The sequence below is a fragment of the Cervus elaphus genome, chromosome 23 (genome assembly GCF_910594005.1).
Source record: "Cervus elaphus chromosome 23, mCerEla1.1, whole genome shotgun sequence".
In the NCBI taxonomy this organism is placed as follows: Eukaryota; Metazoa; Chordata; class Mammalia; order Artiodactyla; family Cervidae; genus Cervus; species Cervus elaphus.
Window position 1 is genome coordinate 35176724 of NC_057837.1, and position 15999 is coordinate 35192722.

At 44.8% G+C, this 15999-nt stretch overlaps 1 long non-coding RNA gene across 1 annotated transcript in view; it reads left to right on the forward strand.

Annotated features, from left to right (window-relative positions):
* Nucleotides 1–2372: 2372 nt before the first annotated feature.
* LOC122681756 overlaps nt 2373–15999 on the forward strand; it is a 67120-nt gene continuing 53493 nt past the window's right edge. Inside the window, exons 1-2 of the long non-coding RNA XR_006337098.1 lie at nt 2373–2422; nt 8738–8831. This is a non-coding gene — a long non-coding RNA (uncharacterized LOC122681756). The remainder of the gene's footprint in view (nt 2423–8737; nt 8832–15999) is intronic.

Here is a 15999-nt window from a genome sequence, read left to right on the forward strand (position 1 = left end):
CCATGGCTTTTAAAAGAAGAAGAAAAGTCTGAAAACCCGGAGTCTGGAGGGAGGGTCCCTGCTCCAGGCCTCCTTCGTCCCCCTCCATAGTCTCCTAGAGGTCGTCTGTACATGACTCCTCACCTAAGACCACGAGCAGAGCAATAAATCACTTGCATTTGGATATTGACATGGAGTCATCATCTAGAGTTACTGACTTTATGATGATTTCTTCAAAAGCTGTAACTAAAATTTTATTTTACATGATGCAGTTAATTTGAAAAGTAATTATTGGGTTGATCATTTTCCTCCTAGGATCAACTCAACTATTTTGTATTTCTATTCTCAGAAACATGTTATTCTGTCCCCTTATATGCATGAGCCCATGCACGTTCACTTGCATACACACACACATGCACACATATACACATTTGTATTTTATAGAACACACCATCCCTGCCTGTTGCAGTAAAGTTTTATAGGGCTTCTGGCCCAAAACAATAATCTTGGGATAAAAACGGAGGGCCTTTGGAAGTTTCTTCAAACCGTATAATTCTCAGCCCCCAATGGGCTTCTCAGAAGAACTGACAGGTCTTTGGTTCAGGATAGGTTGACTGGTGGGAGCCTCATATTGGTAAGGGAGGTTGTTATGAACTTCTCATTTTAAACTTTAAAAGTGTTGAACATGCTGGGATCACACTTCTTACCTCTGACAATTTCACTCTTTTAAGATACGATCTTGCATTAAGTACATACAGATTCCCCAAGTAGAGCACACTTTTCTGGGAATGGCAAACATACTTGTCTTTCTTCCTCCCCAGGGCAGAGTAAACACTCGCAAGTCTGGCCAAGTCCATTCTCATGACTACTACAGACAAGCACCTGTCTTTCTAGATTTGGCCTGTGTCTCAGTTTTCTCATCTCTGAAAATCCAGGCTTGTAGATTAAAGGAGTTCTGTGTCTTTCCAGCTCTGAAGTTCTGTGGTTGCATGATGGATTAAAATAATTAGACTCAAAGAACTCTGTTTTAAGGTAAGAATGGAAATCCATCATGTATGATAGTAATAATAGAAAAATATGGCCATATTTAATCACAGTCATTATTTCCATTTAAAAGATGAATGCATCTGTAGCCAGATGTAAATGAGGAGAAATCTCATTTAAAAATACTACTGAGCAACATGGGGCTGGAGGTGCATTTATCTGCAGCTGTTGAAGGTACAGTTTAGGTGCTCCTCATTTCAGTGGCCCTTCCAAAGCCCTGGAAGGGGACTTTGCAACATGTTTACATCTTCATATATTTTATAAACCTTGAAAAGTGCAGTCTTTCAGCTGTAATCTGGTAAAACTGCCATCTCCTTTCATCCATACTTTCCTCTTGACTAAGGTTGGGACAGTCTGGGACATTTGGGGGATCCAGCTAAAGAAAGATGAGTTGGGGATATATTTATTTTGACCTTCGTAGGACATGATGATGTGGTTTACTCTAAGGACTCTAGAGAATTACCAATAGTGTATGGTTTTTCCCATCCCCATGAAACCTCTGGTGGAGGGGTTGAGTTAAAAACTGTTGTTAAGAAGGAGAAGGGACTTACCAAGTAGTCCAGTGGTTAAGAATCTGCCTTACAATGCAGGAGACGTAGGTTTGATCCCTGGTCCGGGAACTAGATCCCACCTGTGGCAGAGCAACTAAGCCAGGGAGCCACAACTACTAAGCCCTTGGGTTCCAGAACCTGTGTGCCGCAACTAGAGAGTCTACACGTCAAAACAAATGAAATATCTCACATGTGGCAACTGAGACCGGACATAGCCAAACAGCTACCTAACTAAATAAATATAAGTAGGAGAATAAGAAAGAGGAGGAATATGAAAAAGTCTGAATGAATAGTTTGTCCTTGAAGAATCAGTCCTGTTTCAACAACCAGCAGCACTTTGGAACGAGGCATGTTGAGAACAAGGACTTGAAATAAGGTGGAGTTCAAGTCAGTTGTGCCAAGTGCCAAGCATCACTGACTCAATATTTTTCTTTGAATCTGTTCCCTCCCCCATGAATGAGGATAAGAAGATCTATCTCCCATGCTTTTGGGGAACTGTAAATGCTATAAAGTACTGTGGAATATTATTCCAAATTGGAATAAGAGGCACTCCATAAATTACAGCTTGTTTTTTTAAAATCGTACCATGGAAGTTTCTTGTATGGTGCACTGAATTTGAATATCAAACATTCCAAGCAAGGGGAAGGATCTCCTTCAAAGATTGTTGAAGTGGGGAGGGGACTTGAGATGTTTGAATGAGGACATTGGGGTTTTGCAAAGTTGTGGCTTGGACCAGATCATGCCCCTGTGTGTGTGTGCTAAGTTGCTTCAGTCACGTCCGACTCTTTACAACCTTATGGTCCACCAGGCTCCTCTGTCCACGGAATTCTCCAGGCAAGAATTCTGGAGTGAGTTGCCATGCCCTCCTCCAGGGGATCTTCCCGATCCAGGGATCAAGCCCATGTCTCTTTATGTTTCCTGCATTGGCAGGTGGGTTCCTTACCGCTAGCGTCATCTGGGAAGCCCAGGTCATGCCCCTAAGAAGCAGCAAAAATGGTCTTATAACCCTCCTCTTTGAATTAGGAGTACAGCCAGAATAATTTAGAAATGTGTGTGGACCTGCACATGGACCTTCCTTACTAACTGGTGTTTGCTGGAACAGTTGCTTAAGTGTCTTCAGAAAAGAATATTCTCCTTTGTTGTTGTTGTTAAATTCAGCTGTTTTCAGGACAGATTGGACAGTTCTCTGTTTTTTAACTCCGCAGACCCCACCTTGACTAGAGCCCACAGCTAAGGTCAGATGAGTCGTGAGGAGAGTGTCAGCTAGATTCCAGGGGCAGGGGCTGCTGTAAAGAAAATGCAGAAGATTTCATTGAATCCAGCTATTGGTAAACAGCACATTTGTTGAGTGAATAAATGAAGAATATATAATACTTGGGGCTTCCCAGGTGGCCCTAGTGGTAAAGAACCTGCCTGAAAATGTAGGAGACATAAGAGAATCGGGCATCTGAGCACACACACACATTTGACTTTTGTGTCAAATGTTGTATACACTCTTGCTTTTAAAATGCAGAGAATGAACTTGTGGACACAGTGGTGGAAGGAGAGGGTAGGATGAATTGAGACAGTGGCATCGACATATATGCACTACCATATGTAAAATAGATAGCTAATGGGAAGCTGCTATTATATATAACACAGGGAGCCCAGCCTGGCCCTCTATAAAGACCTAGAGAGGCGAGATGGGAGGGGGGAGGGAGGCTCAACAGAGAGGGGAGAGATATATATAATTATGACTGATTCGCTTTGTTGTATGGCAGAAACCAAACAACACTGTAGAACAATTATCCTCCAATTAAAAAAAAATTGTATTCATTTGGTCTTTTAAAAGAGATGTATTGAGCACCTTCTGTGTCCCAGGCTGTTTTAATCTTTTTTTTACTCTTGGGAAGGATGTGATGAACTCAACAACCCCTTTGTTTTAATAGAAAAAAAAAAAAAGACCGTTTTGTAAGAGCAGTGGGCTTCAGGGGAGAATGAAAGAATGCTAATCACGAAGTTTACTGCCTTCCTACTTCTGCCCGGAGGGAGCAAGAACCTCATCTCACAGGTGTGTGTCTGACACCCTCATCTCACAGGTGTGTGTCTGACACCTTTACCTTTTCACCTGGGCGGGGCAAATGTTACTGGGGAATGTGAAATGTTCTTCCTCCAGGCTTTCTGCAAAGTCTGAAGGGGGAGGTAAGACTCAGAAATGTGGGGGAATGCCCAGGTCTAAGAACACTCACTGATCAACTTGGAATCCTGGTGTCTCCAACTGAAAGGACCTCAGAGGCCCCTAGGTTCAGCCCTTAAACCAAGCAAATCCCCTCTTGATAAGGGCTCAGAGTATCTCAGTTGGCATACCTTCAGTGCTGGGGAACTCTCTCCCTCATGAGGCAGCCCATTCCGGTTCTGAAAGTTGTTCCTCACCATACTGAGCTGAAATCTGCTTCCACATGACTCCGCCCAGTGGTCCCAGCTCTGCTCTCTGATGTCATGCCAAATACGTCTAATTCCTTTCCCAGAGGAATTCAGTGCCCTTAAGTGTCTAAACTCAGAGATCTCATCCCCTCTAAGACTTTCTTTTCTCACTTCTGCAGACTCCTCTGGTGTTGTTGCTGAGTCGTGTCCGACTCTTTGTGATCCTCTTAAGTGTTTTGATTCCTAAACCCTCCCCTCTTAGCTGGAACAAGAGAAATTGGAAATGAATGAGCTGAACAGATTCAAGGCTCCCTGGGAAGAACTTTTAAAAATGCACACTTGAAAAAAACAAAATAAAAAAATAAAAATGCACACTTGAGTGACAAGAGGCAGTGAAGAAATTGCTGAAGGCTACCCCTCCAGCCATGAAAATGAGGACAGAGGTCAGGGTGCATCTGGCTGGTATCTGAGCCTCTAAATAATGCTTAGGACTCTCAGAATATTTTTAAAAGGCCAGGCTGCAGAATCTGATATAACTAGAACCGGGGAAGTGAATCTAACCGTTCTCAGAGCATCCTTGCTCCTGGCAGTTTACACAGCCATCTCTGGGCAGGATTATATTTACAGGAGGAAGAGGATGGATGGAGTTAAAGCTTAAAGAGTCTTGGAAATGAGGACTACCATAAACCCCAGTCCCTCCACCCTCATAAATGCTTTCCCTGTGTTCTGTAAAGAAATGAAATTGAGAAAAGGGTGTCCATGACACCTTAATAATGCCCCCTCTACCCAGTGACACTGTGATGCCAACCTATTTCTTCTACAGACTCTATGAGTGAGTAAGGGCTTCATTTTTAAAAACTTTTAAATGTATTTATATTTTTACTTATTTTTGGCTGTGCTGGGTATTTATTGCTATGAGAGGGCTTTCTCTACTTGTGGCGAATGGAGGCTACTCTCCAGTTGCATTGCTTGGGCTTCTCATTGCAGTGGCTTCTCTTGTTGCTCTGGGATGCACGGGCTTTAGCAGTTGCAGTACACAGGCTTTGTTGGTCCAAGGCATGTGGACTCTTCCTGGACCAGGGATTGAGCCTGCGTCCCCTGCATTGGCAGACAGATTCTTAACCACTGGGCCACCAGGGAAATCCATTCATTGTTTTAAAATGTATTTATTTATTTGGCTGCACCAGGTTTTAGCTGCGACATGTAGGGTTTTCAGTCTTTGTTATGGCATGAGGGATCTTTAGTTGCAGCATGTAAATTCTTAGTTGCGGCTTACGGGATCTAGTTCCCTGACCAGGAATCAAGCCCAGGCCCACTGCACTGGGAGCTCAGAGTCCTAACCACTGGAATACCAGGAAAGTGCCCAACGCTTAATTTTTTAAGGTAGCTTTTTAGTGATAAAACCCAAAGACCTAAGTATAGGGCATGTAAGCTAATGCAGTCCCAGTAAGAGAAACTCATTTTTTTATATTTATATGTATATAAATTTATTTATATTTTTTTATATTTACATTTTTTATATTTATATATTTTTTATATTTATAAATATTTTGTATTTATATAATACATAAATATATTTATATTTACATTTTTAAATATTTATTTTATATTTTATATATATATATTTAAATATATTTTAAAATTATATTACAACAAATTATTTTGTTGTTTGCCTCACTGATATTATCAGATGATTATATCGTGGGTAGGTGAGTGAAGCTAGGTTACAATCTAACATGTAGGTTCAAAGCCACGTTGATATAATGCAAGTTTGCTTTTGTCCTGATTTCTTCCACTTAAAAGGATGACATTTCCTGTTTGTTATTTAACTATGCTAATTGTGGCTATAGCTTGCTACTAGTTCCGGTGATGATGACAAGGTCTGTGATAGGAGGGTGATAGCACTAGCTCTATTTTGCAGGTCAGGCAGGCTGAGGCTGAGAAACATTTAGTGATGGGCACAGGGCTTTGTGACTCTAAATAATAGACCTCAAGCAATAACCCAGTCTTCTTCCAGTTTTATTCCCCTTGCAGAATTCCCCAGAACATGAGCTAACTAAAACAGAGGTGAAAGAATTAAACACACAGAGGCACATTTCTATTCCAGACTAGTGGAAAATACTAGCAACATCCATGAACCCATACTTTGCACAATTATTAAAAAGAAAATAAAACTTGATCATTATCTCCGAAACAAAATCAGTGAAAAGTAAGTTCTCTAAATCTTCGAAAATCTCACCAAGGGTAAGTTTTTAAAGAGAATGGTCTTCTGGGGCATGTGAGCTAGTCTGGGACAGAGTAAATACTTGGTCACCCTTGATTCTCTCTCTCTTTTTTTAAAGTCACTCAGTCGTGTCCAACTCCTTGTGACCCCATGGACTATATAGTCCATGGAATTCTCCAGGCCAGAATACTGGAGTGGGTAGCCTATCCCTTCTCCAGGGAATCTTCCCAACACAGGGATTGAACCCAGGTCTCCCACATTGCAGGTGGATTCTTTATCAGCTGAGCCACAAGGGAAGCCCAAGAATACTGGAGTGGGTAGCCTATCCTTCCTCCAGCAGATCTTCCCCACCCAGGAATTGAACTGGCGTCTCCTGCATTGCAGGCGGATTCTTTACCAACTGAGCTATGAGGGACCTAGACACATCGAATTTTCCTTCTTTGTGTCTGGGCAGTCTTTATTGGAGTCTGCTAAGAGTAAGGCGGGCTTCCCAGGTGGTGCTAGTGGTAAAGAACTGGCATGTCAATGCAGGAGATGCAAGAGACGTGGGTTCAGTCCCTGGGTTGGGAAGATCCCCTGGAGAAGGAAATGGCAACCCACTCCAGTATTCTTGCCTGGAGAATCCCATGGACAGAGGGGCCTGGTGGGCTACGGTCTGTAGGGTCACAAAGAGTTGGAAACACCTGAAGAGACTTAGCACACATGCAAGGAAGAATAAGGCACACAAACTGCTTTAATTAAAGAAAATGTTTGGTGGTCAAAAGAGGGATATCCCAGAGATAGAAAACAGGGCTGTCACTGAGGTTTGGTGATTGCTCCACCAAAGCCACAGATCTGGCTACCCTCAAAGAAAGCGTTAGTCGCTCAGTCATGTCCAACTCTTTGCTATCCCATGGACTGTAGCCCACCAGGCTCCCCGTCCATGGGATTTTCCAAGCAAGAATACTGGAGTGGATTGCCATTCCCTTCTCCAGGCATCTTCCTGACCCAGGGATCAAACCCAGGTCTCCTGCATTGCAAGCAGATTCTTTACCATCTGAGCCACCAGGGAAGCCCTCAAACTGGTCTTTCAAATAAAGAGTAAAACTTAAGGAGAACTCCTCTAATTCTTTGGAGGTTTTAAGATAACTGCTTGTTGACTCAATATAGTAATCTGTTTCTTCAGGGGTAACTGGAAATATTCTTTTCACTTTTCTGTAAGATATGTGTTAATCTTGGCTCTGAAGGAGCAGTTTGCATCCAAGATTCTCAAGGAACTCTTCTGAGATGAATTCATTTTGGAGACACATAACTTATTTACTTCCATTCCACAGAGATTTAAATGAGTTCTGATGGGGGATGTTCCTTTTCCAAGCAAAGTGTAATACACTAGAGGCTGAGTTCTTACTCAGCTCAGAGTCTGTTATCCTCCTAATGGATCCTCCTCCACTTCATTTTGAAACAGAAGAATGTTAAGACCCACAACTCATGTTAAGAATGTAAATTTTGAATATTGATGCCATATTTACTTAAAAGAGGTGTCTGATCAGTTACTAGGCCTAATGACTTCATTTGACCATCCACCACCCACTCATTCATCCATCTACCATCTAGCATCCATCCCTCCACCATCCATCATCTATTCGTCTATTCATCCATCCATCTGTCTATCCATGCATCCATCCTTCTACCCATGCATCCATTCATTCATCCATCCACCATCCATTATCCAACCATCAGTCCCTTGGGAGAGGTCTGGCCACTCTCTACTTCCTGCTGGTTCCTTAGGTTTCCTCAGAAGGTGTCAGACCCACCTATGATCATCAACATTTAAAAGTTTGCACTTAACCAGCAAGGCAGGATGGCTATAGTTAAAGCACCAGGCAGGAAGGGTTCTTCTGGACCAGAATGGCCAACTGCCCCAGTCATCCCTGACTGTATTGGTTTTCGCACTGAAAGCCCTCAGACCCAGGAAATGGAGTGGTGGGTCGCCCTAACCTGAACTTCTTGGTAATCAGTAAGAACAATGCGGTAAGGACAGTCCAAGGGATATACAGTGTGTTCACCTCTCTTAAACCTACTAAACTTTAATTAGGTTTATTTATCCTGTTATTGTTTATTTAAACAGCAGAGGTGCGTATGTATACTGCATAGTCCTGGCCCCTATGGAATTATTAATATTTTCATGGAGATTTCCTTTGTCAAGATGTTCTGGGTCCACAGCCAGGAGGTATGAGGAGCCCTGGGAAACTTATGTATGACTTCCTGTGCAGGTATTATTGAGGCCTTCCCAGGTAGCACGAAGGTAAAGAACCGTCCTGCCAATGCAGGAGCTGCAGGAGATGTAGGTCCGATCGCTGGATGGGAAAGGTCCCCTGGCGGAGGAAATGGCCACCCACTCCAGTACTCTTGCTGGGATAATCCCAAGGACAGAGGAGACTGGCGGGCTCTGGTCCATGGGGTTGCAAAAAGTCAGACACGACTGAGCACACATGCATGCATGCATGGGTATCACCGAGGCCTAATTCTCCGTCTTATGCTGTGTTTTCCTCCTGAGGACCCTGGGGGGAGCTTCAGGACTGGGGAGACCCTGGGATCCTGGTTGCTGGAAAAGCAGGTCCTCTCCAGTGGCTGTCCTACAACCAGCTGGGGTGAGTTCTTCCTCATTCGTCTTATTTTCTTTTTGTAACAATTTTACCCTTTATTTTTGTCTTTTACTGCATGTGTTTTCTATATTTAGATCTAGAAATGGAATGAAATTAGCTGAGGTTTCCAGCCCACCTTATGCCACATGCCATAACAGAAAGTGATGTGTTATCGTGTCTGCCTGTGGTCAGTACCATGAGGTGCGCTCTTAGGATGGTGATGGTAGGTGCTGACCCTTGGAGAAGGGTTCTGAGAGGGGCCGCATGTTTTCACAGGAGGGTCTTTCGTGACTCTGTACAGACAGAAGGCAGTTATGTAAGAGAGGTGTCGAGAAGTCCACACCAGGAGTCTTCTGCTGGGGATGGAGTGAGAGACTAAAGTCTACAGGCAGCGGTGGGTTAATGAAAAGTGAAAGTGAAGTGACAGTGAAAGTTGCTCAGTTGTGTCTGATTTTTTGCGACCCTATGGACTATATAGTCCATGGAATTCTCCAGGCCAGAATACTGGGGTGGGAAGCCTTTCTCTTCTCCAGAGGATCTTCCCAACGCAGGGATCAAACCCAGGTCTCCTGCATTGCAGGTGGATTCTTTACCAGCTGAGCTACCAGGGAAGCCTGGTGGGATAATACTGTGAACTAACCAAAGCCTCAGTCCCTGTCTGTCCTCAGAGGAGAGCAGCGAGTCAGGGAGTAAGTTGTGTACATGAAGGTTTAGGTCACAGGCAAGGTGGGTCTCATACTCTGCCCTCTCAAGGCCTGAGGAAGGGAGAGAACAGGTCTGGGGGAGTCAGTCAACAGGGGTGGGGGTCCTGGGTCTCACCATTCTTGGGCCCAACTCCGGGGAGGGGATGAGCTTACTGAGCAGAAAGGAGCCATACGAGAGCCTCCCTACAGACATCTGTCCCCACACAGACTGTGGTAGAAGCTGGAAGAGATCTGGGCCTGAGGGGGTGACAGCTACCTGTGTGAACTGAGGCCTGAGACCACACCTGGGTCTCTGGGGAATGCGCACCAGCCCATCCCCCCAGCACCTTGGCTGTGTGGAAGTCAACCCTGCCCCCAAGGAAAGGAGGTGACGCTGGATCACCAGAGATGCATCTTCTTCCAAATGGAGGCTTGAAATAGATGGTGAATTTCAGTTCAGTTCAGTCGCTCAGTTGTGTCTGACTCTTTGCAACCCTGTGGACTGCAGCATGCCAGGCTTCCCTGTCCTTCACCATCTCCCAGAGTTTGTTCAAACTTGTATCCATTGAGTCAGTGATGCCATCCAACCATCTCATCCTCTGTCATCCCCTCATTTGAGAAAAATAGTGTTGGGACTTCCCTGGTGGTCCAGTGGTAAAGAATCCACCTTCCAATGCAGAGGATGCGGATTCAATCCTTGATTAAGGAACTGAAATCCCACATGCTGCAGGGCAGCTAAGCCCACATACCACAACTACTGAACCTGCATGCTCCAGAGGCTGTACTCTGCAACTAGAGAAAGCCTGTATGCCACAACAAAGACCTAGTGGGTCCAAAATTAAAAATAAACAAAATTTAAGAAAATATAAAGTTATGCTTCTTTCACATCTGACCTTGTGGATTGAGATGAGTGTCGCTTGGGTAAAAAGAATGATGACCATGCTCACAGCAGAGACCGTGAGAGCTGACACCTGTGGAGTGTTTATGATGGATTTTTACCTGGATTAACCCATGAACAACTTACAATGGTTACTTGCTACTTAGTCGCTACTTGGGTGGAAATTGGGGCACAGAGAGGGTAAGAAACTTGCTCAGGGTCACAAAGGAGGATGCTGAATCTGAACCTGAATCATCTCTACAGCCCTGAGCAATGTTTACAAACCAACTGGTCAGAAATTCTTTCCTAATCTCCAACTGCAGCCTTCTTGTGGAGTTTAAACCACGCCTTCTTGTTTTGTTCTTAACAGAAAGAGCTAACAGCGACTGACTCACGTGATCTGTGATCCCTATCTTTTCTCCGTTTCCTTTTTCAAGCCAAAATGACCTTGGTTGCCTCAGCCTCTCCAGAGTGCCTGTGACCTGAGGCTAGGCTATCGCTCCTTGGTTCTTTCTGCTGCACTCACTCCTTTGGTGTCTGAGCCTGAATTGGAACAGAGATCTTTATGTGATGAGGATTCTAGGAAGATTGCATCTTTATGACTCCCAAATAGGCAAATGCTGGTGTTGGATCTAACAATGTCTTTCAACAGGAACAGCTCACTCCCAGGGTCTCCCACGGTCCCAGCCTAAGCCTGCAGAGCTTTTATGAAGATGCCGCAACACTCTTTTCCAAATCTTCTGGGGAACGAGCTATTTGGCCTTATGGATGCGGCCGATTGCCAGGCCTGTTCTCTGTCTATCTAAATTATGATGGCAGAGAAGATAAAAATACAAAGACCAAAAAGTCATTTTTCTCCCCCCAAAATGCCACAATTCTTTGAGCCTTTCATTTTCTTCTGCTTATTTTTGCTGATAACAATGAAGAATGGATTCTGCCTCTGCTTTTATTGGCTTAGCATTTGGGGTCATAAGAATGTAAATGTTTCCCTAAGGAAAAATACATTGAGGGGGAGGGGTGGATTAACTAGATGGTTTCCCTTATTTTTAAAATTTTAGTTATAAAAGGAAAAAGAATCTGCTGAACTAAACGAAGTCGGGATCCGAAACAGGAACTAGAGAGCAGAGACCACCATTCATTTGGGTTGGACAACTCTGGGGGTCCCATTTAACTTGGCATGGTTTTAAACAGTTCTATTTTAAATCCAGTGACAGTCCTCTTTAAACATATTCATAGTTGGGTCAGGTCACATAATGAGTAAAACTGATTTTGTTCAGCATTTTATTCCTTGAACTGCCTGTACTACCTGATTTCCATGCCAACTTTTCAACGTGGGGTGAATTTTGTTGTTGTTTTAGTCGCTCTTTGAGAGTCTGACTCTTTGCAACCTCCTGCAGTGTAGCCCCCCAGACTCCTCTGTTCATGGGATTTCCTAGGCAAGAAAACTGGAGTCGGTCACCGTTTACTTCCCCAGGGGATCTTTACACCCCAGGGATCAAACCCACATCTCCTGCATTGACACTCGCATTCTTTCCCTCTGAGCCACCTGGGAAACCTGGGGTGTTTTCAGGAAGTGGCTATTACCTTTTCCTCATCATCAGTTCCCCCTTCGAGTCCCCTATAAGCTGTCATTTACCCTCACCCCTCTATGGAAGCTGTGCTCTTAGAAATCAGCTAAAAAACCCCAAAAACTTCCTTTAGATCAAATGGAAAGAACTTTGAGCTCTTTTTTGCCATTCTACCTGAGCCCTTCGGCTTTATTACCTGGCAACCCCTTCCCCTTCACGCTGCCTCAGTTTCCTGCCTCTTTAATATGCTGTGATCATTCCTTCTCAGGAGGGTGTCCATCCTTTCTGGATCATCCTCCACAGCTTGGCACCCATCTCTAGACTTCATTTTCTCTATGTTAATCTTGGCTGAGGCTCCTATCTTGAACTGTCAACGTTATTTATGTCATTGCCAGGTCCACACCTCCCACACCGCATCTCTGAGCTCCCAGCCAGCAGCTCCATCACCTTCTGAATGATTTCATTTGTTCATTTGCTTTATTCTGGCACCTGAAACTCAGCAGACCACCTGCCAAGGTCATCTTCCAAGTTCACGTCTCCTGAATTCTCTCCCAAGGGCACCATCATTTCATCTCTGAATCAATGGTTGTTGTTAACTCCTTTCCCCAGACTTTAAGCTCCAAGGGGAGCAGAGGTACTTCCCATCTTTATCACCATCACCTCCCAGGAGCCTGGCACAGTGCTAGGCACATAGTAGGAACTCCATACACATTTGCTGAATGATTGAATGACTTTTCTCTTTCATTACTTGTATTCAGTGAATTAACCCATCAACCAATCTGCATGCAAGTGTTTGGGGGAAGCTGTGGAGGGTACCTGTTGAGAGTGGGAGCTTTTGTGTTGGACAGTCAGGTTTCATTCTTGCCTCAGCTGCTTTCTACCTGGGTGACCTTGAGCATGTTACTTAATCTCTTTATACTTTAGCAGGGTTTGGGCAGGTGACAATGTTCCCTTTATAAAAATTGAAGCATAGTTGATTTTCAGTGTTTCAGGTGTATAGCAATAGCAAAGTTACTTGGTTATAAATATTATATATATATTCTTATTCAGATTCTTTTCTATTATAGGTTATTAGTTCCTTGTGCCAATATAGTTTCCTGTGTTATACAGTAGGTCCTTGTTGTTTATCTATCTTTTACATAGAGGTGTGTATCTGTTCATCTTAAATCCATGATTTATCCCTCCCCCTTCCCCTTTGGCAATCAGAAGTTCGTTTTCTATGTCTGTTATACTTTAGTTTTGGTTTGCAAAGAGAGGGAAATGATTATACCTACCTGTGTATGTTGATATGAGGATTAAGTGAGAGGATATGTTTATTAAACAGATACAGTAAGTGTTCAATAAGCTTTTTGGATGATGGTGATGATGTAGTGACAGTGATGGTGATGATGGTGATGGTGAAGATAGTGATGACAGTGATGATGAAGGTGGTGGTGATGATGTTGGTAATGATAGAGGTGGTGGTGATAATGATGATGATGGTGAAGAAGGTGGTGGTGACGATGGTGGCAGAGGACAGGCATACGCTGGGCCTGGTGAAGTTTGGAAACAAGTGAAAGGCTGTGAAGGAAGGACCTCATGTTAGAGTGAGATGAGCAGCAGCAGCAGCTTCCCAAGGTCCCAGGTACATTTAGGGCAGAAGGTCAGGACCTCTGATGGACACAATGAACAGCTGGAGAAAAGGCAGACGGAAACAGACTCAGGAGGGAAGTGCACTCCAGCTGTGCTCCTCAAGGCCCTAGGGCTTCTTGGAGGATCTCAGAGATTCTGTGGGGGTGGGGAGGATAGGGACAGGATAGGGTGACTGAAGGATTAGGGACTAAAACATGTAAGGGTTGGGCTGACTGCCATGGCGGCGGGGCGGGGGAGGGGGAGGCTGGCGGGGATCAGCTAAGCCTGTGGAGATTTGAACTGAGCTTTTGTTTGTTTTACCTCGTGGTTTCATAATATCACCTTTAAAGAAAGAGTCCTGCTGCTTTGTATAAAAATTGACAAAATCACTGGTACAGGTCTTGAAGGCAAGTCGAAGAGTTTGAGCTTTCTATGCTCGGCCCTGGGGAAGCTGGCAGGATTTGGATGGAAGAGTAGCAACACTTTGTCAAAACTTTTCTAACAGTTCATCCAATGGGGGTGGTGCACTTGGCTGGGCAGGGGAACGAACACATTGTCCGGGTAGGAAGTGCCATGTGAGACTGACCCTCCCTCCAAAATACCTGCTCTCTGTCCCCTGCTGGGTGTTCTTCTGACCAGCAGTGCAGTGTGGTCCCAGAGTCCCACCTGAATCATGACAGCCGCCTCCTAACCCTCTGTCTTCAGGCCCTGGCCGCTCCATCTGGGTCAGCTCTCCAGAACACCTATCCTGTCATTCCATCCATGTGCCAAAACTCCCTGTGGTTCTCCCTTGATTTTTGGAGAAAAATCAAACTCCCTTGCTCAGCAATCAAGGCCCCACAACATAAAACATTCTGTCTTTGGAGTCCTCTCTGCTATTACCTACTAGTCTGGAGAATGAAACGGCAACCCACTCCAGTATTCTTGCCCGGAGAGTCCTATCGACAGAGGAGCCTGGCAGGCTATAATCCCCGGGGTCGCAGAGTCCATCATGACTGAGCGACTAAACAGCAGCAGAAGCTGCTACTAGTTACACCTCTGACCCCAGCGGATTAAACCCTCTTATAGCACCTATACCTCCAAACACAGGGCATTTATTTTCTTGTACATTTCATGCCATCCTCTGATCCTGGGATGCAGCCCCAAACACACACACAGACGCGCACACACATAGACACATACTCACACTTGTACTTAGTTTTCTATCCTTGTAGACATCACACAAGTTCCCCCAGCCTTCTTGACCATGCCTGGTCATAAGTCTCTCCCCATATGAATTCTTAAAGAAGCCCTGCTTCTTACACACTCATTCTGCAGGCATCAGACTTTCCAGTGTCACCTAACATGCTGGGCTCACTGCACACCCACAAACCACAGTGGCTTTGTCTACTGAGCGGGGAGCATTCCCAGTTCCCTCATTCCTTCTCTGCCTGAGGTTACCTCTTGCCCAGACTCCTTCGCTCAGCACACCCACCCCCAGCCTGACATCCCCTTGGGTCTCAGGACAGGAACACTCAGCAATTTTGGGCAACTGCCTGTGTTTTTGGATATGGCTTGTGCCCAGCCAGCATTCCTTCCCAAACAGGACTTTTTATGAAATGTCTTCTAGAAAAACGGGCTTCCCAGGTGGCACTAGTGGTAAAGAACCCCTCTGCCAATGCAGAAGACAAAGAAGACATGGGTTTGATCCCTGGGTTGGAAAGATTCCCTGGAGAAGAAAATGGCAACCCACTCCAATATTCTTGCCTGGAGAATCCCATGGACAGAGGAGCCTGGGGGGCTACAGTCCATGGGGTGGCAGAGAATTGGACACGATTAAATGACTAACACTTTCACTTTCACACTGTTCATCAGAGGAACCATAACCCTTGTGCAACAGGCCCACTCCATCTGTGCGTTGCAGTCAGAAGTCCCTGGGAGGAGCTTCTGCTCAGACAGTAAAGGCTCTGCCCCTTCCCAAGGGCAGGAGCAACAAGAACAAATTCAGGACACGTGGTTGAGGTAGAGAAGAAGCATTTCCTAATCTGTGGTTGGCCGGGCCCCCATTCCTCAGCCTCCAAGCAGCACCTCTTCATCTATAAAAAGCATTCTTTGCCCTGAAAGTGCCAATGTTCTAGTGACAGACAGCCTCATTATAAACCTGTGTTGCTGGCTTCCTCTTTCAAGACACAGGAGCCATGGCACAGATGGCTTTGTTATCATCAATGAATGGCCCTCGAGGACCTCTCTGGGCTGTGCTGGGGGCGAGACATGCCAGGTGTGAGCTCTGCCAGGCGCTGGTCCTCAAAGAGTTCCAAATTAGGAGGGGTGATGGGAGCTGCCAAAAAGAAAAGAAAAGATCAAACAGAAAATAAAGATAAATGAAGAAACAAAGTTTCCGGCTAGCTCAGGCTGAAGGCCAGAGCAATTCAGAGAGAGTGGCAAGAGGAGGAAGG